The sequence below is a fragment of the Phycodurus eques genome, chromosome 12, assembly GCF_024500275.1.
Source record: "Phycodurus eques isolate BA_2022a chromosome 12, UOR_Pequ_1.1, whole genome shotgun sequence".
NCBI lineage: Eukaryota > Metazoa > Chordata > Actinopteri > Syngnathiformes > Syngnathidae > Phycodurus > Phycodurus eques.
This window is the reverse complement of record NC_084536.1, coordinates 6,254,002-6,281,544: the sequence shown is the minus strand read 5'-3', so window position 1 is coordinate 6,281,544 and position 27,543 is coordinate 6,254,002. Positions and strand designations below refer to the sequence as shown.

The 27,543-nt window shown below is 40.7% G+C and overlaps 1 protein-coding gene across 2 annotated transcripts in view; it reads right to left on the bottom strand.

Annotated features, from left to right (window-relative positions):
* The window catches only part of plcl1 (phospholipase C like 1), a 96,428-nt gene that overhangs the window by 36,227 nt on the left and 32,658 nt on the right, over positions 1–27,543 (bottom strand). The window contains exons 1-2 of one of the 2 annotated variants that reach the window (XM_061691525.1): positions 23,998–26,080; positions 23,772–23,848 (exon numbers count right to left, since the gene is read on the bottom strand). The exons of the other annotated variant lie outside the window; for it this stretch is intronic. The gene's annotated coding sequence lies outside the window, so the exon portion shown is untranslated. Of the gene's footprint in view, positions 1–23,771; positions 23,849–23,997; positions 26,081–27,543 lie in introns of those variants that run through there. 2 annotated transcript variants of the gene reach the window in all.

The window sequence follows — 27,543 nt, the reverse complement described above, 5'->3', positions numbered from 1 at the left end:
AAGTGTGGTGGGATTGACTATGTAAATTATAAAAGTCTATAGGACGAGAGTATGAGTGAGGGGATACACAAGCAATGTGCATATTCATGAGTTATTTGTCGCAATAAGTGAGTGGCCCCACACCCAGTGAAAGAGTCCAAGGAGTGTGTGCCTGTGGACACATGCAAGTGAATTGACACCATTTTACATGCACAAAGACTGACAGAAGTGTCCTGTTATTGCTGTGCCAGCACCGCGGAGGCTGAGGACCCCACCCAATCAATCGAGGCGCGGGATCGGGCCCAGAGGTCCACCCGAGAGCAGCCCGGTGGACGGGACACGTCCCACGCCGAGGGACCCAGGGCGGTCCGCCGGCCCCACCGAGGCGCCCCGACAACTTGCCACCCGGTGGAGGCCGCAGGGACCCAATGCCACACCAGACATGCTGAAACCCGGTCCGACACCCACAGCATCCCGACCCCATATTGGTCTGCAGGAACCCTTTGATATGCATATGCACCCAGATGTGATTAATGAGAAAAATATATACAGTGAGTGGTGTGAGCGTGTGCTAAGTGAGTGATTAAGAGTAAGAAATGATGCCGGCTTTTACAAAAGCTCGAACAACAGTGCAAGCAGACACGCTAGCCCAAGCATCCACAGTCCATTCACATATGGTGGCGTAACTCGCCTGGCGTCGCCTCCCAGTCTTAGTAAAGCTGTGTTCGCCATCTGTCTTCCATCGCTCCCACGCCAGCTTTTCATTGTAATCTGCCGGACGTTCTTGCTCCACGTTAGTCCTTGCCCGGATGGATAAATGGCGCTGTTTTATGAAACAAAAGCACCAAGACGGACCTCCTTGAAAATGTTAAATTTTCATTTTTTCTTCAAGCGTTATTGCCCTCAGTCGAATGGTGACTGTAGAGATGTTTCTCCCGGTCATTGCTCATTAATCCATTGCTTGAGTTGGTCTTCCAACTCGGGCTACCTCACCTTGTTTCCGCGGAAACTCAGCTTGGTCTTCTTGACTTGGCAAAGCTCGTTTCCTGCTTCCTCCACTTGCGAACCATGGATTCGTTGATCTTGAATTCTCTCGCGGCTGCTCGATTCCCATGTTCCTCCGGGTAACTGACAGTTTAAACTATGCTTCGTAAACGTGTCTCTTAGTAGGTGCCATTTTTGCGGGGGGTCCTCAGCCAAACCGATGTCGTTTTGCACAATGCACACCCCGGCGCTATATACCTACTGGGGGCGCAGCTTTAGCATCCTCCTTCACGCACCCTTCCCCCTTTACGTCCACATGCTGTCTTTAGCAACGTCCGCTTTTCCTCTGTATAAGCAGCATGTCGGCAGGAAATGCTCCCAGTGAGCCAAGCGGTCAAAAAAAGCCCCGTCCATTTTGGAGAAAATGTAAGACTTTTAAGTGCGCCTTATGGTCGTGAAAATACGGTACTATGATTTTGACATGGCAATAGGGAAACAGCTTGAAATGAAAGGAGCAAATCTGGGAAGAAGCTCAGTGGCGGAATTCATTTGAATTCTTAAGGAGGCATGTGAAAGAAATGAGTGGAATAAAATTATCATAATTTACAATTGGCCCAGCAAAAAGTCATTTACACAAAGCAGTTAAAAAGGGCGCTTCATGTCACGACGACATGGTGAGACCTCAGTTTAGCAAACATCAAAGGATTAACATTATCAACTCACTGTGTTTGTTCTTTTGGGTGGCACACTGTGTTAAAAAAATAAAAACGCATGGAATGACATAACAGTTGAACCTCGATAAAACAGACTAATAGGGACGGGGGGGTCTTCCGTCATAGCCGATGGGTTTATATTCCATGAGCATTTCATTCATGTATTCAGGACCGAAACCGTTTAGTGATTTATAGACCAGTAGCAGAACTTTAAAATCTAATCTAAAGCTGACTGGGAGCCAGTGTAAAGACTTTAGAATTGGAGTAATATGCTCTGACCTCTTTGTTCTGGTCAGAACCCGAGCTGCAGCATTCTGAATGAGCTGCAGCTGTTTAATGCTCTTTCTGGGGAGTCCAGTCAGAAGATCATTACAATAGTCAATTCTAGTTGCGATAAAAGCATGGATGAGCTTCTCCTGGTCTGCTTGACACATGCAAGCCTTCACTCTGGACAGTTTTAGTGATAGATTTGATATGACAGACCACCAAGGTTTCAGACTTTGTCTTTGTTTTTTTTTAAAGAGAGTGACTCCAGGTATTTACTAACAGCAATCCTCTTCTCTTTATTGTCAAAAACAATTATCTCAGTTTTGTTGTGGTTTAATTGAAGAAAATTTTGGCTCATCCAGTTATTTATCGGTTTTAGACAGTGACACATCTCAATTGAACTGTAGTCATCTGGAGACACTGCTAGATACAACGGTGTGTCGTCTGCATAGCTATGAGAGTCAAAATTAAAGTTCTAAAGAATTTGACCCAAGAGTAGCATATACAGGCTCAACAGGAGGGGTCCAAGAACTGACACTTGAGGGACCCCATAGGACATTGCCATTCGATGAGATTAAACACTTCCAATGGTTACAAAATAACTCCTTTCCTCCAGGTAGGACCTGAACCATTTAAGGATTGTTCCATTTAGTCCTACCCAGGTTTCCAACCTGTTCAGCAGGTATCAAAAGCTGCACTGAGGTCCAACAAGACCAGAATTGACACCTTTCCAGAGTCAGTATTCAACCTTATAGCATTTAGCACTTTGATAAGAGCAGATTCTGTACTGGGATGAGTTCGGAACCCTGATGGAAATTTCTCAAAAAGTCCATTTAAAGTTCAAGAAATTGCTGAGTTGATTAAAAATAACTTTCTCAACAATCTTGGCTATGAAAGGGAGATTTGAGATGGGTCTATAGCTTGCTAACATGGAAGCGTCCAGCGTTCTATTTTTCAGTAGAGGCTTAATGGCAGCTACATTAAGAGCTTTAGGAAATTCGCCTGACTGAAGTGAGCAATTTGCTGCAAATCAGCTAGGACAGACTTCGCAATAGCTTTGAAAAAGTCAAATAGTATTGAGTCAAGACAGCTCGTTGATGGTTTGAGTTCTCCGTTCTCTCTACAGTTTTTTTGGTCAACTGTATCAAATCCTGACATGGTCATAGAGTTTTTCCTGGGTGGCTTCAGATGTAGTATAATTTTATCATTTTGCTGATTTGTGCTAATATTTAACCTGAAGGATTGTATTTTTTCACTAAAATAACAAGCAAATTCGTTGCATTTATCTGCTATTAGGAGTTCTGGAGCTATCTGATTCGGGGGGGTTGTTAGCTTGTCAACCACAGCAAACAGAGTGTGAGTATTGTTGAAGTTCTTACTGATGATTTCAGAAAAGTGTCCAGCCCTGACTAACTCTTGGTTAAAATTACAAAGACTTTGTCTGTAGTGGTCATAGTCAATTTGGAGTTTAGTTTTTTCTCCTCTTACGTTACACTTTCCTACACTTTGATTTAGAGGTCTTTACCATCATTGTGCTCCTCCACGGTGTTCTAGGTCGCCTCAAGATTGTCTTAGTTATAATAGGAGCAACAGCATTCATGACATTTGAGATTATACAGATGAGATTATCCAAAAGTTCATTAACTGTCTCAGCATTCAGAGTTTGTGGTACAGCAATGGTCCCCATAAACGGTGGCGGTACTCTCATTTATGTACCTTTTCTTAATAGACATAGAGGTTGTCTGAACTTTTGGAAGAATCTGTAATTCAAAGAATACGCAAAAATGGTCAGAAATAGCCATATCCTTAATGTCAATTGATAGAATTTCAACATCCTTAGAGATGACCTGGTCTAAGATGTGACCTTGAGTGTGGGTTGGACTCTTAATATGTTGAGAGAGGTCAAATGTGTCTAGTATAGCAGAGAGTTCTTTTAAAAAAACAATTTCCATGTTATTGTCCCGACGATCCATTTTTTCCAATATCTGTTATATCAGGGTCCATTTTATCAAGGTTCCACTGTACTTCAGATCAGAATGATACATTTTCCGAATGTGGAATATTGGATATCTACAAGTGCAGCACGTTAAATATGGGACAGAGACCAGCTGCAAAGAGCGACACTCCACAAGTAATTGACATTCCAAAAAAGGTTTTAATTGCCTTTGATGCCACGAGATGATGGCAAAGCACAGATTTTATCCCAATAAAACTCCTCAACTCACTTCAACATAGCACATTGGCACCAGGATGCTACATGATGGCAGCAAAACACTATTTTTGTCAAAATGAAACTCCTCAACTCACCTGTACATAGTTCATTGACACCAGAATGACACAAGATGGCACCATAATTATACTTCAATATCATTCATATGAGTAGAAAAGCAATAGGTGAGTTTTTCAAGGAATAACAGAAGTTGACAAAAAAATTAAAAATGTAACTTATGAATGCCCAACTGCAAATTTCCAATCGGGAAAATGATCAAATGATGTACATTGTGAGTGTGTGTGTGTGTGTGTTTGCATGTGTGTGTCTGTGTGTGCGTGCGTGTGTGTGTCTGTGTGTGCGTGCGTGTGTGGTTGTGAAATGTCAGCAAAGACCAAACCAAGTCATGAATTTAAAAATAGGTTGATAAACACACCCTGCTCACATGTCAGGTCGCTGCACTTGGAATCACCTTCCACCAAGACATTGATTGACAGCTCCATCGCTGCATGGCGGGCAAACGTCAATGCTATGACAACCTTCATCAGTGATGTGGTGAGGAGGTGTCAGCCAGGGGACCCGCTAATAGCTGCTCGCATTTAATAATGAGCGGCGGCGTTCTTGCGGAAGCAGGTTCTTACTTGTCAGCAAGCCTATGATGCAATACTTGTCAGAGAGGTATTAACTGAACAGACTTTGTTATTGTGGTGGTAGTTTGGACTGCTACACAACCAAACAGCATCATACTGAGAGCTTGTTTTAACAATTTTTTATAAGCTGAGTTTGCAACATAAGGGGGTGTGCAGGCCTGTCCTGAAACTGAATATATTTGCGTGTGTGCAATAGTGAGATTGTATCGAAGAGGAGTGTCACAAACAGCCCTACATACCACAGTAACCAGACTTTATCGTCATCATCAATAATGTAATGTAAGGGAATGCAAGGGAAGCCAATGAGGGCAACCTGAGAGCTGAAAAATCTGCTTTGTGCATCTGTGTTATTGGCACGCACTACAAACTGTAATTGTTCGTGCGTTTGACCCACTCTTGACAAGACCGATGTTCTAATTCGGGGGTAAATATGGTCGCCCTCAGTTTTAACAGTGAATACACATAAATGTTAAATCCTTAAGGGTATAACAGTAGGCCAAAACTCACAGTGAGGATCTTACTGGGTACAGTAAGAGAAACAGAAGCCAAAAAAAATCCTGCTTGCTGTATCATTAGTTGAAACAGGTTTACACTAAACACTGATTTAACATTGAAAATGAAAAGCTTAAATCTTTTATTTTTTTGGAAACAGCAATAGTTTTTCTTTTTTTTTAGTGAGTGGACGATTCAGAAAATTTAACAGTCACAGTTTGAACAGTCTAGAGTATTATGATGAACACCAATGGCATGACGTTTCATAGCTAGAAGCAGAGGTGGCAAGAATACTCACATTCTACAGATACTTGTACAAGAGATACACAGGTAGAAGTACTGCTTCAAATTCAAATCAAGTGAAAGTAAAAAAAGCACACACTCTAGTTGAGTAAAAATTAATTTTAAATACCCATTTTGATACCTGGGCACAAGGTGAAAGAACAAACTTTTCCGCTTTTATTAGCTTTCATAGTGCTTGTTCTGAGCAGGCAAAAGCTAACGTGTTGGCTCAGGCTTATCATATCAACATCTTCTCATAGCGTTGCTCTTTGTCAATACACCGTGTATGTATATTTTTTTTTTTCTGATTATATGGAAAATTGTTGAATGCCATAAAATGGTGGTTCTTAGGCTGGCATAAGGCACAACGTCATTTTTGTAGCTGACAACATCAAATAATTCTCTTAAATAAGGCCATGGATGTGCATCGTTGTTAATAAACTACTTATACATTCCTGTAAATTCTATGGTTATTTACCACATACCTTATAGTAAAAATCTTTTAACTAATTGTACAGTAATTAACTGCAGTTTCCACTGCGTCATGGGATTTTGGTCGACGTCACACAGTTACTGTTCTTTGCATGCAGCAAAACTGTGAAACCGTGTGCTCGCAGCATGCATTGCGTCGTAAAATGTTGAACTGTTGCCATAATAAAGACGTTAATCTTTAATGTTCATTAACCATAAGGATTAACGTAACATTGATCATGTGTGTTTAAATTACCCGTAGTTTATTGAATGTGTCTTATTTAACTCTACGGTTGCATATATGTTGCACTTTTTTTCATGAAACCCTGACTGTGGGTTGTGTGCAATAGAGTGACATCCCAGTCAGTGCTGCTTTACACCAAGTTAAGCTAAGATAAATGGTACCTGGTCTGCTTGTTGTGATGGTAAGATGAAGCCTCATGAAGCATCATAACACTTCAGCCATTGGTTCGAGTAATGGTCCATTTTTTGATGCTTCATGTGTATAATCACAGGCCACTGTATCTTTGGCCACATTGTGTGATGCATTGCAATATGGTGGTTGTTGTGGCATTTGGAAATTACTATGACGAACAGAAAAAAAATGTTTGACCAAATATTGTGTCAACAGGAAATTATAAAATATTGTTTGAATGTATTCTGTTTGCGTAACTGTTTCCAAAATGGTAGCAATCATATACAGGCACATCTAAAAAAAATAAAAATTTTAAAAAACTCAATTGATTTCAGTGCTCATACATATAGTCATTAAACACTTGGGAAAATACTTTTCAGAGGGCAAATTCCTGCCTAAATTGGCCACCGAATAGCGAATAAACACTCTATCATGTTACACGATTGCCCCTGCATTTGATTACAGTATTATAATTTTTTATGTTGGATTTACTGGCGACCAGTCTAGGGTTGAGTCTGCCTTTTGCCTAAATAGGCTCGAGCTGACCCTGAACAGGACCTACACTCGACTTTATTAAAAACACCCAAGAAATTGTGGTGGCTTTTGGGGAGGCTGTAACAGATTAATGGAATTTCAATTTATTTCAAAGGGGATTTGATATATGAGTAAATCGAGTTACGAGCTTGGTCATTAAAAATTAAACTCTTAAGTAAAGATTATAAATGTATGCCAATGATACTGAAAACATTGCTTATCTCATTTGTATCTGCACCTTTATCTGGATTCGCATGAGACTGTGCAGATGTACCTAAAGTTACGTCCCAACCCAGGATATTTTTTTTCACCCATTCATATTTCTACTTTTCCGGATCCAGTCGCCCACTTTCAGCCTTCGCTCCACTTCGCTCGTCTCTCCACTCGCATCTGCTCTCTGACTCTTTCTTCAGGCGGTGATTAAGCTGTGAAGCCAACGACCAAATCGCAGATGAACTATCCAAACAAATTGCCATGGGGTGGGGAGAGAGAGAGCGAGAGAGAGAGGGGGGGGGGGGGAGCGATAGAGAGAGAGAGAGCGCAGGGGGCAGACCCTAAGAGCAGCCAGTGGATTAGAACCCATTGGCCCTCTTTGGACAAAAGCCGAGTGCTACTGTATATTAGCGACTTTGCCAGGCCACACTCATAGTTTCCTGGGTGGCGTTGTGTGTCGTGCACGGGAATGTCAATGCAAAAATATGCGACACACACACAAACACAAACTCTGGATTATCAGCCTACAGCCACAACATCAATGTTCCCAAACGTCCGAGGCCATAAGCATCAGCAGCCAACCAGGCCGCACACACTCGGTCCACCTAAATACGCGCTGACCTGTTTTCACTAAGCATGTCTGTCCGGCCCCGTCTGGTCAACTTGTTGAAAAGACGTTTTCTGGGACGCTTACGTGAACAGAGGCAAACAGCGCTCATCCATGAGGGAATTGGAAATCCATATGTTTGTGTAGCCGGCATCGATGTTGATGCCGGTGTTTACCCCGCAAGTAAAGTTACGATCATCTGTGTCTGCTTGAAGGTCTCGCACAAACGTTCCAGCTCAATAAGTCTTGTTTCCGCTCTTCAAGTTGTTGCTTCTTGCTGCAAGGCCCCTGATCAATAACATAGACTCAGGAATTCTTCAGGCCAGCACAATGCATGCTAAGTATTGACATGATGATAACAGAAAAAAATATATTGCTACCTCTCATTGAACAGTAACGATATTCCAACAATCGCGATACATCAAAGCTCCTTTCATCAAAGCGGACACGTTTCAGAACCATTAGCAATACGCGAAAATCTGCGATATAGAGACAAAATATGTTTTGAAGAGTTCTTTCTACCTCTTCCACACGCTTGAAACACATTGAAACTTATTTTTTTTAAAAACTTTTTTTAAAGTATTTCTTAGCGCATGTTCTCACTCTTTCGCTCACAGTTGAAGTTAATTGTAAGTTAATTGTAAGACAGACACATAAAGCAAGAGAATTAAACATTGTATATTTAAACACCAAAATGTTCAACCAAATTATATAATTTCTTCTGACAGAAGTTAAACTTAATCCGAACATATAATGCTGAACACAATACAGGGGCTAACGATAATTAGCATAGGGTTTACGGTTATCATAAACCGTCAAACAACCACTACTTTAACAGACAAGGAGATGTAACGCATGCAAAAAGAGCATACAGCAATACTCACAGGCATCTATTCTCTCTGCTCTAAACAACGGCAAATACTGGAGTTTAGTCGGGGACCTTCTCGGCCTCTTCTTGTTATTTGTCTTCTATTACGCTGCAGCTCATCCAGCAGACTTCAATGCTGAACTCTAAATTGGGGCTTGCCTGTAAACTGTAAAAAATGTCCAGGTATGACATTGCTGTCCAATGAAAAACATGTTCCAGTCCAAACTCGGTGACTTGATTTTTTTCATTAAAATAATTTTGGGGGATACCATACAGCAGATATTTTTGCATAGTCACTGACGGTATCGTAGTTGGCTCGCCTGACTCGCAATGTTGAGTTCTGTTCCCACACAGTGACGGTGTGAATGGTTGTTTGTCTCTACAGTATTTGGGCCCTTTGATTGACTGCTGACCAATCCGAGGTATAGTCAGCCTTTCATCCCATGTCAGCTGACTTCTATTCCATTCTAAATAAAAATGGATGGATGGAGGTTATTTATTGGACAGCAAATTGCCAGTTTGATTCATTAGCATCAGCTATTATTGTCACTGTGCCGTGGAAAACGTGTAAGTCATGTAAGCCTGAATTGTGTGACTTTCTTTTTTTCTTAACATAGACATCTTTTTTTTTGGGTGGGTGTTGCTGTTTGAGGTGCTCCTCGACATATCACCTACCCTACAAGGGGACCGCGCCTTGGGTCTGCGTGTGATTCATCAGACAAGTTTGGAAGTTCGGAGGCAGGCCTTTTTGCGGGCTCACATCCGACCTTCATGTTTACATTCACGCACGTTATCCAGACTACACCGGAGGTGCATGAGCTTGCATGTTTCACGACTAAATCAAGTTGCTGGAGGTTAAATGTGTCTTATGTATGGCGGTAGTACATATTTAGTACTTGCAGACATGCTGGGGGAAAACACAAGCGGCAACATTTGGGTGTAGATCCATATAAAGGTGCAGCTACAAGTAAAACTAATTAGTGTTCAAAAGTATGCGGACATGTAGGCCAAATTTTGATGCAGATACTCGTAGAATTTCAGCTAAAGCAGCCCCCCTAAAATGGAGAGTCTTAAGCATGGCCAATCTTTATGGGATACCTGCTTCCAACAGGGGCTCATTTGGGCAAAGTCCTTTTGTTTAAATGTATTTCATTTAAATGCATACAATGTTTGTTGACTGCTAAAGAATAAAACCAAAAACAAAATCACCTATAAAGGTTATAGTGGAGGTTTGGGTTCATCATGAAATTTCAGCGGCAAGCCGAATATGCCCGACTTTTTGTGAGTTGTGGATTTCCCCATTGAACTCCACTGTATTTTCTGTGTATTGGCTCTTGTATTGGATATCTGCCTCTTTCACGATCATTGTATAATAGACAATCAAGCAATAGGTGCCAACAAACTGGAGTTCAAATGTGGTAATACTGCTCAGAGTTCCACAAAAATTGTTGTCAGAAGTGGGATACTCTGTCATGAGGCCATCTGTGGCATGCCCCGTTGGAAGGACCCTTGGGACAGTTGACCCCTGTGAGGGAAACCCCTAAATCTGGCTACCATGCCAAAGAGGTGTGCATATTCAGTGTATCTAAAAGACTCAAATGCGAGTTGGCAAAGAAAAATGGAAATATGCTGTCAGAAGGTTCAAATTCAAAACCCGAACCTCAGAACTGTAAGGCAGACATGCTTAAACACAAACGCACCACGCTGCCCAGACAAAATATAAATTGGGCCTAATTAGACTGCACATGTGTAATTGTTATGATGAAGAACGAACAATTGCTCCGCCATCTTTTAATACGCATCCACCTGGAGTAGAGTGAATGAAGGAGACGAAAAGGGATGTGTGGACTGCGCGGCAGAAGGCAAGCAAGAGGTGATGTCAAAATAAATAGAGAAAGGACAATGGGTCATTGTCGTGAACTTGGAGCAGATCTAGACAGCAGCTGGCTCTTCACTCAGGATGAATGAGTTCACCACACACATAGACTCAAACAGACGTGTCTTGTTATTCTTGAAAATTACTTTACCAGTGGGGGGAGAAAAAAAATGAATGCTGGCCAGGTAGAGCGCATTTCTGTTAGTACGATTTAATAGGAACCCCTGCATGCAAAGCCAGTCCTAGCCAATGTGGTGTCCTAGACGGGATTTTGATTTATAGAAGCCTTTAAAAAAAAGTTGAATGGCAGTAGTTTTTAACATTGTCTTTAATTCGAAAGATAACATGCCACACAATTTAGTATATAAAATAGAACATTTTCCTCATTTCATTACTGTATCGTTACTGCCAAACAAATCATGCCAGCAACATCTAACATCTTACAACATCTAATGGGACAAACCAAAAGTAGCAACACCCTGACTTCTCTTTACCCCATTTTCACCCCTCTTTTTTTCTTCCCTGTGTTCTGGACAGTTTTTGGTCGTTTTGTTTCCAGAGTTCTCTGGGGTCACATCTATAAATTTCCCTCTACCCCAACAGAGAGCGAATAGTATACCAATCAGCTATCAGCTTATCCTCACTAGGGTCGCAGGTGTGCTGGAGCATATCCCAGCTACGTGCGGGCAGGAGGAGGGGTACACCCTGAACTGGTTGCCAGCCAATCGCAGGGCACATAGAAACAAACAACCATTCAAATGAGGCTGTCACTGTTGTTTTAACTTTTGAGTTTAACTTTTGAGTCTGGCGCCCCCTTGAGGCAGCGGCGTCCTTAGCATTTGCTAACCCCGCTGACCTCGTTCGCATGAGTGGCATTTGAGGCCTAACGTTCGCGATCAGAGGTCACTGATTTTAGACAACAAAGGGGAGATAATGTCGCGCTATCTGGCTACCATGCTAAAAATCGTGGCTCTTTGTTTTCACGGGCACTGTATAATAGACTTTGTTAGAATACTATTGAATATACTGCACCTCTTGCGCAACCCCACACATTTAAAGAAGGAGGTTATTTTTCCGTCAGATAGCATGAAACATATCGACAACGGAAACTCGTACGCCACGTACTCGTTCCATCGAAAATGCCGTGCAGATGGTCCATTTAAGTCTTCAATTAAACTGTTTTTGAAATGTGGGAGAAGTACCCAGATAAAACACTGGGATAGGCCACCATGCTGCCTAACGAAAATACAGTAAAATGTAAACAATTATTTTCCTTGGCTAGTTTGTCTGGATTTTTGCTTTGCAAATGAAAATTTAATGAATGTAATGAAAAAAAAATAACAACACGACAATAAAATCGAGGCCTTCTGTTGAGTCGCGATAACCTTCAACAATCTCTCAACTGAAAAATGAACTGAGGGGGGCCAATGGAACATTCGTGTGAAAATCCATTTACAGCTGTGACACACACACACACACACACACACACACTTCAATTTCCATTCACTGAGTAACTAGTTGTTAACCTTGTGCATAAATCACACACATGGCTGACACACCCCCTGCCAACACCTGGCCGTTGCGTAATTCTGCTCCCAATCGGATCTCATGATTTGATGCCATAAATCCGGCTAATGATCCGCGGGCATACTGGCGGCAGATTAACTCAATAGATTACCGCTACAGGCGGACGCTAATCCAGTGCTGCTGCGCATGCCACCGGCGCCAGCACGACAATAATGCTCTGTTTTGATTGACATCTGGATATTTGGCTTCCATTGTTGGGTCAGAATATTAGGAACAGATCTCATTGTGAAGCACAACAAACAGCGACCGTAAACAGATTGTTACACGAATACCTTTCTGTCAGTGTCAATAAAACTGAGCATTTGTATCTTTGTAAAGGCATACAAAGGACAAGGCAGCAGCTCTCCATGACTTCAATATTTATCTTCGTCTTCCTCCCCCTCTTCTCGTTACTCCTTCCTCCTTCTTTTCTCGTTACTGCTCAAGAACGGCGGTCACCCCCGACAACCGTCTCCCTTCTTCCACTTTGTCCTAGTATATCAAGTCTCTGTTATTGTCTCATCCATTCCTTCCTTTGCCTGACCCTTCGTCCATCACACCTTCCAAGCATAAACATTCTCCAGGGAGGCCCTATGGGGGTTTGGGAGAGGGTCTTTTTTTGGATTGTGCTCACCGAGGAGGGCCCTTATCCCGAGAGATGACACACTTCCAAGTCAAGAGGACGTTTGTTACGTAACAGCGTCAAGCTCGTCTGACTCGAACTGATATCTACTGTGTGTGCACGAGTGGAGCGACAGAGGGAGAAGATTAAAGCTGGAATGAATGGCGATGAAAAGAAGGGAGGAAGCAGGGAAAGATTGAGGGAGAAAATGACAGAAGAGCAGAAAAAGACGATAAACGAATGGTTCAAAACTACAGGATTTGGACATTTGGTGTAGATGCAGATTAAGGTGAAAAATATGTAACGCAAAGTCTAATTACATTTGATTACATTTTGATTACTTTTCTTAATTTTGAATGAATGCATGACCCTTGAATGTTTCCTCTCGGGGGGAAAAGTGAATTAAAACCATACAGTAGGTCCTTATTTTGGAATTAACCACATATTTGTTCTTTACACCATAACAAACTGATAATAAAACATGATGAAACGTAAATAACAGAAGGTGTTTGTTGCATTATTGCTATACACCATGTGGAAAACATGATACCATGTTGACCTATTGATAAATGTATGCAATTTAAACCATAGGTCTTCCTATGACAACCTACTATACAGAGATAGTGATGGCACAAACGCTCCATAAAAATGCCCAAAAGTATAAAGATGAAACTGTTCAAAAGCCAATGTTCTTTTGTGTTCACAATATTAACTATACATTATGAGTCGAACCTGATGTAACCTTTTCAAAATCTCAGCTAAACTCATAAAGATTGCACCAAAAGGTGGCGCTTCAAAGTCATATTTGGAAAAACCATGTCATGTTTGAGGCTAATTGTTAGTCTACATTGGACTTGATCACACTGTTCTTGCATCAGAAGTGATATGAAACAAAAGCTGACTTTTCCCATCATCATCATTTTACCTGCTAGGCATGAAAAGACACGCGGAAGGTTGGCACTTCTTCCCCATTTTATTGAAGGCTATGTGCAGTTAAAGCTAGAACTATATGTTAGTAAGCTACATACCTATAGATGTGTCCTCAGGTTCGACATTGACTGTTTTGACATCGACAGCACCTTAACTCTTTGGATTGGACGAAAATGATTGGGCCCAACAGAGGAATGTCTTGTGTGCCACCGACATTTTTACTGCTCAGCTGACTGCCATACCATTAACAAGTCGATTCGCGGAAGAACAGCACGTGACCAGAGTGAGCCAACCGCACGTGTCGGCTATCGAAGGCAGATGTTGATACGAAAAAAACTGCAGTATTTGATAAATCCGTTGCTTTGCGGCTATTTTTCAAATGTAACTTTTGAAATAAAAAAAAAAATAGAAATCAGGGAAATTTCCAAAGGCAACTGCAGTTTAATTACACATTAAAATTATCCTATTAAATTACATAATCTCATTACATGTGATTAGTTACACCCCAACACTGTTAACAGTTTATAAAGGTTAAATGATGCTCACAGTTTGACTAACTTGTTAAACTTTTCAGAAAACTCCACAATTTCCTGAACTCGGTAAAACTAATTTCTTTTCGTTTGTTTCCTGAGTATGAATATGAGTATCAGTTTATTCACGTACATCACTGTTCAGTGAAAACCAAGAATCTCAATAATTTGTTAGCAACGTGCCTTTTCTTTGCCTTTTGAATTTCAAAAGGAGATAAGATTTTCGCAATGAGCCAATATACTGTAAGTGTGTATTTTGCAGTTAACAATGCCAATTTCCATGCTTCCTGAACAAACCTCTCTTCAGCCCTACCGAGCCAAGAAGCCCTTATAGAGCTTCCTGGGTTTTCAGGCCTTGTAGGGCAATCACTTCATCAATGGAGTCAAATAAGGGACAGTTAATCAGTTTGCATACTAAAATAAAACAACAGTCCAGACTGCTATCGGAGCGCCGTGTGTTCGTGTGTGGGTGGGTGGGAAGGAGCGCACACGAAGATGAGTTGGATGTGAGCCATGCATGCTTCAGAAAAGGAGACGTTTGCTAAATGGCCTGATGAATCTTTCACACAAGATGAGGCACAGATGAAGACAGAGAGAAGTTGAAGCATGAAAAGCAGAAAGAGCAAGATAAATAATTGACTGTAAGCTAATTAGATGGCAGGGGTTGAAACTGAGCACATGCACTATGATAAAATTTTCACATTTTAAAGGGTGTTTTTGAGGAATAAGACAATTTACACAAGTGATGCAACAGCAGATGATATTACAAATCTTTTTTAAAAAAAAAAATGTCACCACTGCTTGTCTTTGTTACACAGCATAACATGGAGCAGCAAGTCTGGCAGACACCGCCATTACTGACCCAGACAGCAGTTATGTAATCGTATCCAAAAAAAAAAAAAACATGCACTCTTCTGAGCCGTGTCACAATCACCCATACACAATACAATGTTGATTCTGTGATATAATTCTACTTCCACACCCGACAAATGACAACTGCTGGCGAGCAATTTCAGGTGAAGGACAGCCTTTAATTAATAGTCTGCATAGACGTCACTTAACTTCCCATAGCTGACGTCACGCTGTCCTTCTTTAGAGTTCAGACAGAATCCACAGTGCCTCTGTTGGTTGCAGCCAAGTAGTACATTCCATTTTGACTCAGTTATTTTAAGAATTCATCAACAATAAATTCCACACAATCTATGGACTTCTTAACAATTCATTTCTCATTTAACTGTTATTTTTTTAAGTAATGTTTCTCTGGGGTCACTGATGGTGTAGTGGTACACTCGCCTGACTTTGGTGCGGGCAGCGTGGGTTCAGTTCCCACCCAGTGATGGTGTGAATGTGAGTGCGAATGGTTGTCTGTGTCTATATGTGCCCTGCGACTGACTGGCGACGAGTTCAGGGTGTAGTCCGCCTTTCGCCCCAAGTCAGCTGGAATAGGCTCCAGCGACCCATTGAACCTAACCATGATGAGCGGTCTTGAAAATGGATGGATGGAGGGATGTTTCTCTGGCTTTCTACAGATGTTCAGAACTTCTGTGTCCATTTACAAACACAATATAAAGAGACCACGCGAGTATTGCACACCTCCCTTGACTTGACTCGCATATGATTTTAAGTGATATCCCATTCTAAATCCAGATTGTTTACGATGATGTTGGTCTACCCTTTGCAGCTATAACACCAACTCTTGTGGGACGGCTTTCAACAAGGTTTAGGAGTGGCTTTATGGGAATTTTTGCCCATTCTTCCAGGAGCATACTTGGAAGGTCATACACTGATGTTGGATGAGTATGCCTGGCTCTCTGTCCACTCGAAATCAACACAACGGTGTGATAACAGATTGAGGGCAGGATTCTGTGCAGGCCAGTCAAGTTCATCCATACCAAATTATCACATCCATGTCTTTATCGACCTTGCTTTGTGCATTGGTGCACAGACATGTTAGAACAGGAACTGTTTAACTGACCAAAATCTATTGGTATGCTGAAGCATTCAGAGTTCCTTTCACTGGAGCTCAGGGGCTAATATTTTGGACCTTTCCTACTTTGTGGGAACAGTTTGGAGATGGCGCCTTCCCATTCCAACATTACTGTGCATCAGTGCACAAATCAAGGTACATAAAGACACGGATGAGAGAGTTTGATGTGGATGAACCTGACTGGCCTGTACAATCCTGACCTCAACCCTATAGAACGCTTTTGGATGAATTTGAGCGGAGACTGAGAGCCAGGCCTTCTCGTCCAACATCAGTGTGTAACTTCACAAATTATTAATTCCCATAAGCACACTCCAAAACCTTGTGGAAAACCTTCCTAGAAGAGTTCAAGATCTTATAACTGCAGAGGGAGGACCAATGTCATATTAAACCATATAGATTAAGAATGGGATGTCACTTAAATTCATTTATGAGTCAAGGCAGGTGAGCGAATACTTTTGGCAATATAGTGTACTTTTTAAGATTAATTTTACCCCTACCCACATGCACATTTAAACCTATTAAAGCACACTTAAACTTATTAGATCACACTTTCTAAAGCCATGGACAGGCTCATGTAAATTAGCATAGGAGACATTTTCTGCCTCTTCTTCTTGTGCTTAATGACACTGCATCTACACTAGAGCTCAAAGCTAAATGGTACACCACACTACTAGACTGAAGGCAAGCAAATATAACTTCAGACTTGCCTCTATACTGTAAAAACCCATAAAATAAACAGCCGCATAAAAATCTGCGATATAGCGGGGGCGCAAAGGATGAATCACGACACAGCGGGGGTTCACTGTACTGTCAAATGTTGCAGACAGACAAAGCAACACATCGTGCAAAAAGTATATACCTTCATCAGAAATGACAGATTCTCACTTTTGTTTTTTAATCTGTGTAGTTTTTACTACTGGTGCGAGAAGGCTGCTGTCAGTCGAGCATGAAATGAAATAAGGGAGTTTGGCGGCGCTTGCATTAGGCGAATGCTTTCCTGTTTTTTCTTTGAAGGACACGTCTCCAATGTGCGCTAATGGCAATGCTGAGAACAAACGGGAGTGTGCGGTGAAATGATCGCAAAGACAAAAGCCGAAGCCCTTTGTGCAGACTGTGAAGCAAACGTCTCAATGTAATAATGACATTTATGTTCCCTATAATCTGCAGGATAAGGCATCGCACTCTGACCTCATTTCCCATTGAGAAGCAAAAGATGAAGAAGAGTGAAAGTTGCTGCTGTTCTTTGTTCTTTACATAAGGGTTAGCTATCTTGGCGTGTGATTAGTTCCGAATGAATGCAGCATGCAAAACTGCCATTGGTAGTTGAGTGGTGCCGTCATGACATTAATTCCTACTCTAAGCCCCCTTCACACCCTACAATTGACTGGTCAACTGGGAAGAAAATTTTATTTATTGTGTAGTAGTTTACATAACGGACTTCGCGAGGGCTCAATTCCACCTCGATGCTTCATTCTGCTGTCACTCTGTGGTTGATTGGCAACTCGACCAGGGTTTAGTCTGTAGCCATTTGAACAAAATCACCTCGGATAAATTCCAGGGTATAGAAAGCAGATGAATGGAAGTTTTAATAGACTCTTTGCTGTGTGGGTCTTTGCTTTTTGCATGTGAACAACTGCAACAACAACGGACAACAAGGGAGCAGGAGGTACCAATGCAGCTGGCATGAAATAGATGATGACAAATCCTACCTGAACAGAATTACTGACAGCGAGTCGGGAAGATCTGATAGATAGATCTATATATATATATATATAAATATATATATATATGTACACATATATATATATATATATATATATATATATATATATGTATATATACATATATACACACACATATATACATATATACACACACACACACACACACACATAGATCCTGCGATTGGCTGGCGACCAGTTCAGGGTGTACCCCGCCTCTCGCCCAGAGTGAGCTGAGATAGGCGCCATCAGACCTACAACCCTACTGAGGATAAGCAGTTAAGATAATGGATGGATAGATATGCATAGATCATTTTACACTTGAGACTATGTGAGTCCCAGGATGCACATGCATGGAAACAATGAGCCCCAGCCCTGGAGTGCCTGCAATTTATTATTTACAGATTTCTGTAGGCTAATCGTCCGCTATATAACGGTTGTTGTGCAGGCAACCTATAGTGCAGATTTTTATTTGTACAATTTGTACAATATTTTTGTGTTATCTATTGCTCTTGCTCTCACTCAATATATTAAATTTATATATATATTTGTCAATATGTTTCAGCCTGCCACAATAGCAAATTTTTAAGAACGATATATTTTCGCAAAAGCTACCACAATAAACAATAGTATTGTTGAAGTTTTTTCATGCCACTGATATATTCATATTATAGAGCGTAATATTTCAAGTGCATCCCTTTAGAGAACAATTAACTTCAATTCTAAAGAACACTGAACATTGGCATTGTAATGTAGAACAATAAAAAAAACATATATATCTTTGATCAATAAAAAATATAAATACATCCGTTTTCAAAAATTGGTATAGAGTCATTAACCCACTAAAGAGGCCCTTAAAATGTCTTAAAGCCTGGCAAATTTAAATGAATTTAAAAAACAACATGTATGTACTCGAAAGCATTTGGGCTTTGTCACTGTTTTTAAATCAGATGTCATACATTTTAATATCACTATTATTTTTTAGTCTTTGTTTTTGTTTATTGTATGAATGTTGTCGTGTTATGTACTATATAATTTCTGTTGCCTGTATAATTTCCGCTGCTTCTTGGCTTTTGAAAAATAGATTTTATCTCTCAATAAGCTTTTACCCCGGTTAAATAAAAGATGAATAAAATGCAAAATAAGGCCCGCCCTTGAGCTGCTGGACTGTGATGTTAGACCTTTTACCTGGCAATCAAATGATGCTGAAAATGTGTTCAGTGAAGTCTGCTACAGTCTGAATACTGATAACATGTGCCGCTGTGGTTATGGTTTATAAACAGTTACTTTCCCATATATGTGTGTGTGTGTGTGTGTGTGTGTGTGTGCGCGCTGACATTTTAACGATGTCGCTGCGGTCGAGTGAGCTTTTCAGCTCCAGCCCTTAGCTCGTTAGCCTGAAGGGTAGCGAAAGTTAACGTTCACTTTGTCCCAGCTATGTGCATCTACGGAGCAAACGCCGTTGTTCCAACGGCTTGCTGCGTCGTGAGCGGTGTGGCGGGTGTTACCACATCAATTAAGATTTATCAAGTCCATAAAAAAACGCCTTTGTCCATTGTAGGGAAGGATAGTCCGCCCTACTCTGCCTCTGATTGGCTAGCACCAAGAGAGGATTTGTACTTTTGATTTGCTGTGTGTGGAAGCTCTTCACCACCACCACCACACACACACACACACACACACGCACACACACACACACACACAAATGATTCCCAATTCTATAGCTTTATGTTCTGATCATTGTGTTTCCCTTTTTTTCCATGTCGTGTATAATAGCTATTCAGTTGTGTTTTTCATTCTGGTTGACATAAAAAAAGCCAAAGAAAAAGCAAAACCCCTGTGGAGTGCATCCTTTCCATGCTGGTTTAAGATTCATCAGTGATTGACACATGAATGGAAGCATGTTGGTGCGGGTGCGAGAGAGTGAGAGAGAGAAAAAGAGAGAGGCGGGGGAGAGCGATAATGAGAGAAAAGAGCTTGCAGCGAGGGCAGGTGTGTGCACACAGACCAAGGTGGCACCCGGTTGCTGCGGGTGCTACACGAGGGTAAGAGACACACACACAAACATAGAACATGCATAAACACGCAAGCAAATGATGACCTCCTTGACAAAAATACAACTAAATATTACATAATATAATCTGCTTATGTAACGAAAATACATATGCACACACACACGGGACAGAAATGCAGGAAACGAGGTCACGTAACACAGCTGAATAGACTTAAACACAGGCAGTATTATAAATGATTTTTTGAAAATTTGCAGCACAATCATTAACAAAAACGAAAACAATCATCCGACCGGTTATGTGCGCTTTGTCCGACAACATCACAATCACCTAAATCCCCTGGCGACACAAACATTGGATAACAATTAGAAGTATTTAAGAGCATAAAACTTCAATCATACGATGACAAGGTACAAGGAGCAACATGCCGAGATAACTGGGAAACAAGTTTGAAGGTTTTTGAAAAGGATGGAACACTCTGTCGACCTCTCGCAGGGTTCCACTGTCAACACGGTCCTCTCGCCTCACAGTAGCAAGCTAACACAAGCAAGCTAATAGCCGTCACTACAGCTAACTACCAAGATACGTACCTTCGTACATGCCCTAACCTTGTACCTTTATAAGTTAACAATCAGAAAAGATGACCTAGGAGCTTGATATCTGTTTAACGACAAGCTAATGGGCTAATGCAACCCAAAAGCTAGAGAAACTGACAAACACAGCTAATCATTTGTTTGTTCTATTTGTTTTCTCCTCAAAAATAGATGATAAACTAACACAACCAGACAAACAAAAGTAGTTGCCCGCTAACTCACTAACCAATGGCTACATGGCTAGCAACAAGCTAACAGGCACATTCATCAGAACTCCAGCTAACAACCTGTTAGCCATGTGGTAAGATAATTTTTTCTTTTCTTTTTTTTTTTTTTTTTTACAGTAACAATAAAGGTGACACGCTAAAACAATCAGAAAGCTAGTGAAGTTGGCCCTTCAGCTTACAAGCTTTTTAGCAACAAGCTAACACAGCCAGTCACGCTACAGCAGACCGGAGATATGACGAGGTAGATATGACACGCCCCTTTTAAGCTGCGTGCTGATGGTGATGCTAAGCTAGGAGCGTGAAAGCATTTCATGTGTGTGGACAGCAAGAAAACCACATTTTTGGGTGCATTTTTTTCAAACTTGAAACACACACACATATATATATATATATATATATATATACAGTTATTCGGCTAATTTATTGTGCATAGTTAACTACAGGAAAAGACACTTCATTAAATGCAGAACAGTTACAGTGCTACCACAACCACATGAAATACAACTGAATTGTATCCAGATAATTTTTATTTGGATTCTAATAATTGTTTAGCTAGTAATTTGATTAATTCACTTGTAGAGCTCACCAGCTAATGTAACGAAGCAAAGATATTTAGCAGTGAGCTAACGTGAACACAGTCGGTCAAGCGAAAGCAGTCAGTCTTAATGCTAAAAACCTCAAATGCTACCACAACCAGATAAAATAAAACAGCCAGGCAGTGAACCAAAGAGTGCTCTTTTATTGACTGATTTATTGATTTACGTTTTTTTTAAATTAAGGCTAAAAAGATAACCAGACATGCTTGAGCAGTCGGTGGTAATAACAAGCTATCTGTTTAGTAAGTGTGACTTCACTATGTAAAAAGTACCTTTCACATGTTTATGTAATGTTCTTTTGCTTGGATTATTGGGCAAGCTACCTAGGTTTTGGAGCTACATGTGAATATGCTTATAGCCCCTTAATTCACAACAAAATGGTGGCAAAAGGTAAGGACTATTATGATTATGTCCTACATAAGCGCCGTTATTTGTCATCGCTACGACCTCCTTATCAGCTTCCAACTCATTTGTGCTTTTTTTGTCCGCTTGCTCTATCTCTTCAATGCCACATGACATCTGCTATTTATCACACGCACCATTAGACATACAAACACACATATATAGAAAATAATGTCCCACAGGAAGTCCTGTGTGTGGCCATGTACGAGAATGTGACACACACACAAGCACTTGTAGAGCAAAAAGTCCTCCTTAATAAGCACTTTCCAGCAGCATTGGTGCAAGGTGTCACGGGATAGCATGTCAGTGTACTAACTGTCATACAAGAGTAAAAATAAGGTAAGCATTATATAGTAACACTAAATGAAGACCAAAATAAAGTCAATAAATTACCCCATAATCAACTCAGCAATTTCTTGAACTTAAATGGACGTTTTGCCAAATTTCAATCAGGTTACCAAACTCATCACAGTACTGCATCAGCTTTTATCAAAGATGATATAAGGTTGAATACTGACTCGGGAAAGGTGTCAATTCTGGTCTTGTTGGATCTCAGTGCGGCTTTTGATACGGTAGATCCTAATATACTGCTGAATAGGTTGGAAACGTGAGGTGGACTAAATGGCACAGTCCTTAAATGGTTCAGGTCCTACCTGGAGGAAAGGAGTTATTTTGTAACCATTGAACTGTTCAATCTCATCGAATGGCAATGACCGACCTATTGAGTCCCTCAAGGGTCATTTCTTGTACCCCTACTGTTCAGCCAGTATATGCTACCCTTGTGCCAAATTCTTCAGAACCTTAATGTTGACCATCATAGCTCTGCAGATGATACTGAGTTATATCTAGCAGTATCTCCAGATGACTACGGTTCAATTGAGGTTTTGTGTCTAAAACAGATAAATACCTGAATGAGACAAAGCTTTCCTTAATTAAACCACAACAAAACTGAGATAATTGTTTTTGGCAGTAAAGAAAAGAGGATTGCTGTTAGTAAATACCTGGAGTCACTCTCTTCGAAAATCAAAGACCAAGTCCGAAACCTTGGTGTACTGATAGATTCCGACCTGATTTTCAACAGCCATATCATATCAATTACTAAAGCAGCCTTCTACCAGCTGAAGAAAATATCCAGAGTGAAGGCTTGCATGTGCCAAGCCGACCAGGAGAAGCTCATCCATGCTTTTATCTCAAGTAGACTTGACTATTGTAATGGTCTTCTGACTGGACTCCCCCAAAAGAGCATTAAACAGCTGCAGCTCATTCAGAATGCTGCAGCTCGGGTTCTGACCGGAACAAAGAGGTCAGAGCATATCAAATAGTGGAGCACAGTCCAAAACAAACATGGTGAAGCAGCATTTCAACGAGCTGTTATGCTGCACACAAATGGAATAAGTTGCCAATAGATGTGACATCAGGCCCAAGTGTGAGTGTTTTTAAGTCCAGGTTAAACACTTTTTAATGATCTTTCTTGCACTGTATGTTGTTTTAATTGTATTTTTATTTTTCTCTTTGTTTTAAAGGTTTATTTTTTTTCTTTGTTTTTAAATGCTTTTAATCATGTAAAGCACACTGAGTAACCTCGTGTATGGAATGCACTATGTAAATGAATTTGCTTTGCTTTGCTTTGCTTTGAAGATGCATGTTAATCATAGTTAACCACTGTATGTATACAGTAAACCCTGGCTATTTGTGGTGGATAGGGTCTGAGCACTCCCACGAAAAGCAAAATATTAATTAACACCCTCCAAAAAAGGTTTATAATTGCCTACATATGCCACAAGATGTGAGCAAAAAAACTATCAACTTACTTTAACATAGGTCCTATTGACCAAGAGACAACAAAATGGCCCGAAAGTAATATTGTACTTTTTGTGTCTGCTTTAGCTTGAGTAAAAAAAATAATAATATAGGTGATTTTTTTTTCATAAATAATGAAGCATAGGGTCCCAAAAAATCTGTAAAGAACCGCATATACAGTGTGCATAAAAAGATATGATGTCATGATCTGTGCCCTGCAGTTACCTTTTGGAGTTTGGGTGGTGCTTTTTGCCTCGCTTTTGCTTCTCTCTCCAGCTATCATCACCTCCTCGCCCGCGCACCTGTTATCAATCAGCACTCATCACTGCCTGCCAGATCCAGGGATCCAGCGCCAGAGTATTCACACTTGTCCGTGGTACACAGGCCGACTCTCAAGATCCCTTCTCTAAGTGCTTGATTTGATTACTTGGTTTCCCCCATTTGTACTGACCCTTTTGTGTCGTCCTCCGCTTCCAGTGTGCCTCCCGTGTCTCCTGCTTCGCTGCCCGCTCCAACCTCGCCGTAAAGCTCTTCCGCCTGCTCACGCTCCTGCTTCCTGCACATTCCTTGTTCCTATGGAACACCATCACGCCTTGGATATACGAACCATGAGCTACCCCAAATAAACCATTCTCCACTACTTCCTCCGCCTCCATCTGGTTTTTGGTCCAGTCCAGTACCATATGATAACAAATTGTGATAAATGAACCATTAACTTTGATGACAAGCTACAGAAAACGCGTGCTTGAGTCTTTTAACGTAAACTAAATGTAGCTGACTTTATGCTGTTTTTCCTCTTCTTTTTCATTTCTTTTTATTATCCACCCACCCACCAAAGACCAAACCAGGAACTGACTCATAACACTGGTCAACAAATATCACATTGGTTTTGCTCAGTCAGGTCAACATTTTGAACTATGGCCACATTTTTGTATAGGTATTTTCGCTTTAGAGGTTCAAATTCAGGTTTATGCCCTAAATTTTGAACAATAATGACGTAACATTCAATTTCCAGGTACTTACTTTTTTATCCATGCCTACTATTAAATTTACAGTAAGCAAAGTTGGTAACATTTCATTAATAAACTGTTAACAACAAGCATAAAAACCTGACCTGAACGAGAGAAATTGATGTTATTTTTGGATGTAGCGATGCAAAATTTCATCAGTTGTTGTTGTTGAGGCATTTTCTTCAATTTTCAATTTGATATATTGTCCTGTTTTTTAATAAAGGAATTGAAATTTAATTAAAGTTTTGTTTCATCCGATTCATCAATGAATCAAAAATAATCATTGACTGATGACTCAATTATTAAAATAATCGTCAGTTACAGCTCTATTTGTCTGGGCAGTCTTGCTTACCACAATAAATTCAATTTATGGTTCTGGCTGTGTCAGGTCGCGAATGACCAACCAAAGAGGCGTATTTTTCCTGACAAATTCAAATTGTGGGATATTACAGGTTCCACTGTACATCAAAGCAATCAAAAAAAGGTTGTTTTTTTCAATTGACAGTGTCTATTACAGTCCCAATTAATCTCCTATTGCTTTTTATTTGATTCCTCCACACCTCGGCATCAATCTACTCTCATCTTAATTTCACGCCACGCTCCACTTTTAAAGCTTCTTTTCATTCCATGCTTCCCTCCATTATTCACATTGTAAGCTTTCCTCTCCTCCTTCTCCTCCTGCTGTGTGGCATTCCCAGCTGGATATAGGACGCATGGCGGGCAGTAATGAGAGTGCACAGCATTGTCTGCAGGAGGCATGCATTCACAGGCCATCATGGATCACTGTAACCATGGAAATGACTGCCACCACGGCGTCGCCATGCACAGCTGTGGCACTCTCGATGTCTCGTCCACCACACTAACGGTGGTGACCTGGAAAATACAATAGTATACAACCAGGTCACAGATTGTCATAAAAGCCTCACAGAAAAATTTTATACTTATCACTTGAAATTTCAATTACAGTGGAACCCGTGATCTCTGGTGGGACAAGCCAAAAGTCGCAACAGCGTCAACAAATCTCAGGTCTAAGAGCAGCATTCCCATGATGATGGTCTACATCACATTTTGTGAGCAAGCTGATTTCCAGCACATAACATCAAATGTTCATGTAATAGATATATTTTTTATATTGCGACAGGGCTCCACAATTAATAGAACTTTAACCGTGATCACGATTTTGGCTGCCACGATTTAATGAGCCTGATCGTCGGCAATTTTTTACATTTACAATGCGGGCACTGCTGCACATAGGTGTGGACTCGAGTTACATGACTTGGAGTCAAGTCATGAATTTGATGACTTTAGACTCGACAATATGTTCAAAGACTTGCAACTCGACTTGGACTTGAACAGCAAAGAATCGTGACTTCACTTGGACTTGAACCCACTTACTTGAAAAGACCAAAGCACTGAGAAAATAACACTTTGCAGCTTTCTCTTGCTGTAGCTATATGTGGAACTTACTGTTTTACAACAGGAAAATATGATAAGTGACTACATAATGCTGTAGGTCTTAATGACTCTTTATTAGGTCAAAGTGTCTCGCACCATCATTGTTAATGTGAAGTTAGTTCTTATTATCAGTACTACATAAATCAACGTTTGTCATGTTTTTCAACTGTGACCGCTAAATAAGGTATACATTCCAAGAACCATTGTTAACATACACAGAAACGACAATGACATTTAACGTAACAATAAGGATGTTAATTATTGCAACAACAAAAAATCCACATTACATTGTGGGAATCGCGTGGCTGACGTCACGTCGGCTTGTTTTCGTTCGCATTAGTTACCGCTAGCTTGCTAAGCTACATAACATTTTATTGCCTGCTTGTGAGCCGTATTGTATTAAAAACAAACGTCCTCTCCTGTCCTGAGCACTGGTGACCACCAACACACCTTTTTCCCCATTTTGTCCTTATAATACAAAGTCGACGTGCTCCACTCTTGTCGTCGCCGCCACGGTAACCTGTGTATCCGGTCGCATTCGAGTTGACAAGATAAAGCCCAATGATCGTAAAAAAAGGGATGCGGTGGTATCGGAATACAAGATTTTATTTCAGTAGTTTGACGGTGCAATCGTGAAAGTGCAAATTTGTCTTGTCGTCTGATCCGGGCATTACTGTGTTGCCTGTCTCAGACGTGTGGTCAGTCCCACACCGCCAACGTTTTTTTTGTTTTTTTTTTAAATAATTTCTTTGGCCGTCAGATATTTACAGTACTACATCAAAAGACACGCGACAAGGCTAAAAATAAACACGCTGTTGGATTCAAATATACTGTGCACGCGGCGACGCGGAGTTAATGTCTTTTGCGGAGCCAATCAACGACGTCATTGATCGGATCGGCGAATTAGGACATTAAAGCGGATCAGCCGATCAGCATAAAACGCTAAATATCGGCCGATACCGATCAGCCCAATCAAATCGGTGTAAAGTCTAGTAACCAGACACTACAATGACACGTTGGGATTTGGAGAGCTCCCTAATGGGGCACCCTACTAACAGGCTTGTTGGAATACCACCTTGAGTACAACAAAATGAATGTTTATTACCATAACATCAATGGTAATTTCTGTTAACCCGTCTATGGCGTTTCGCATTTGTTGTTAACATTAAGATAGCAGAATTTCGTCAGATGAAATGATATGGTTTAGTTGAACAGTTTGGTGCTTGAATTATACAATGTATAGTTCTTTTCGTTTTATATGTCGGTTTTAGAGTAAACATAAACTGGGAGTGACAAATAAACAGCTTGACGCAAGCCTACCTTGCTTCTTATTTGGATACTGTGCAGGTGAGAAGTTATAACAGGCGCTAAGGAATACTTTCAAAAGTGTGTTTGATTAAATGTGTTTAAAGTGTGTGGGAAGGATACAATTATTAATAGTAGTAAAAAAAAACATGCTTATGGTCTCACTATATTGCAGATTTTTGTAACATATCTCCCATGATAAATGGGGATTCACTGTAGGCGTACTA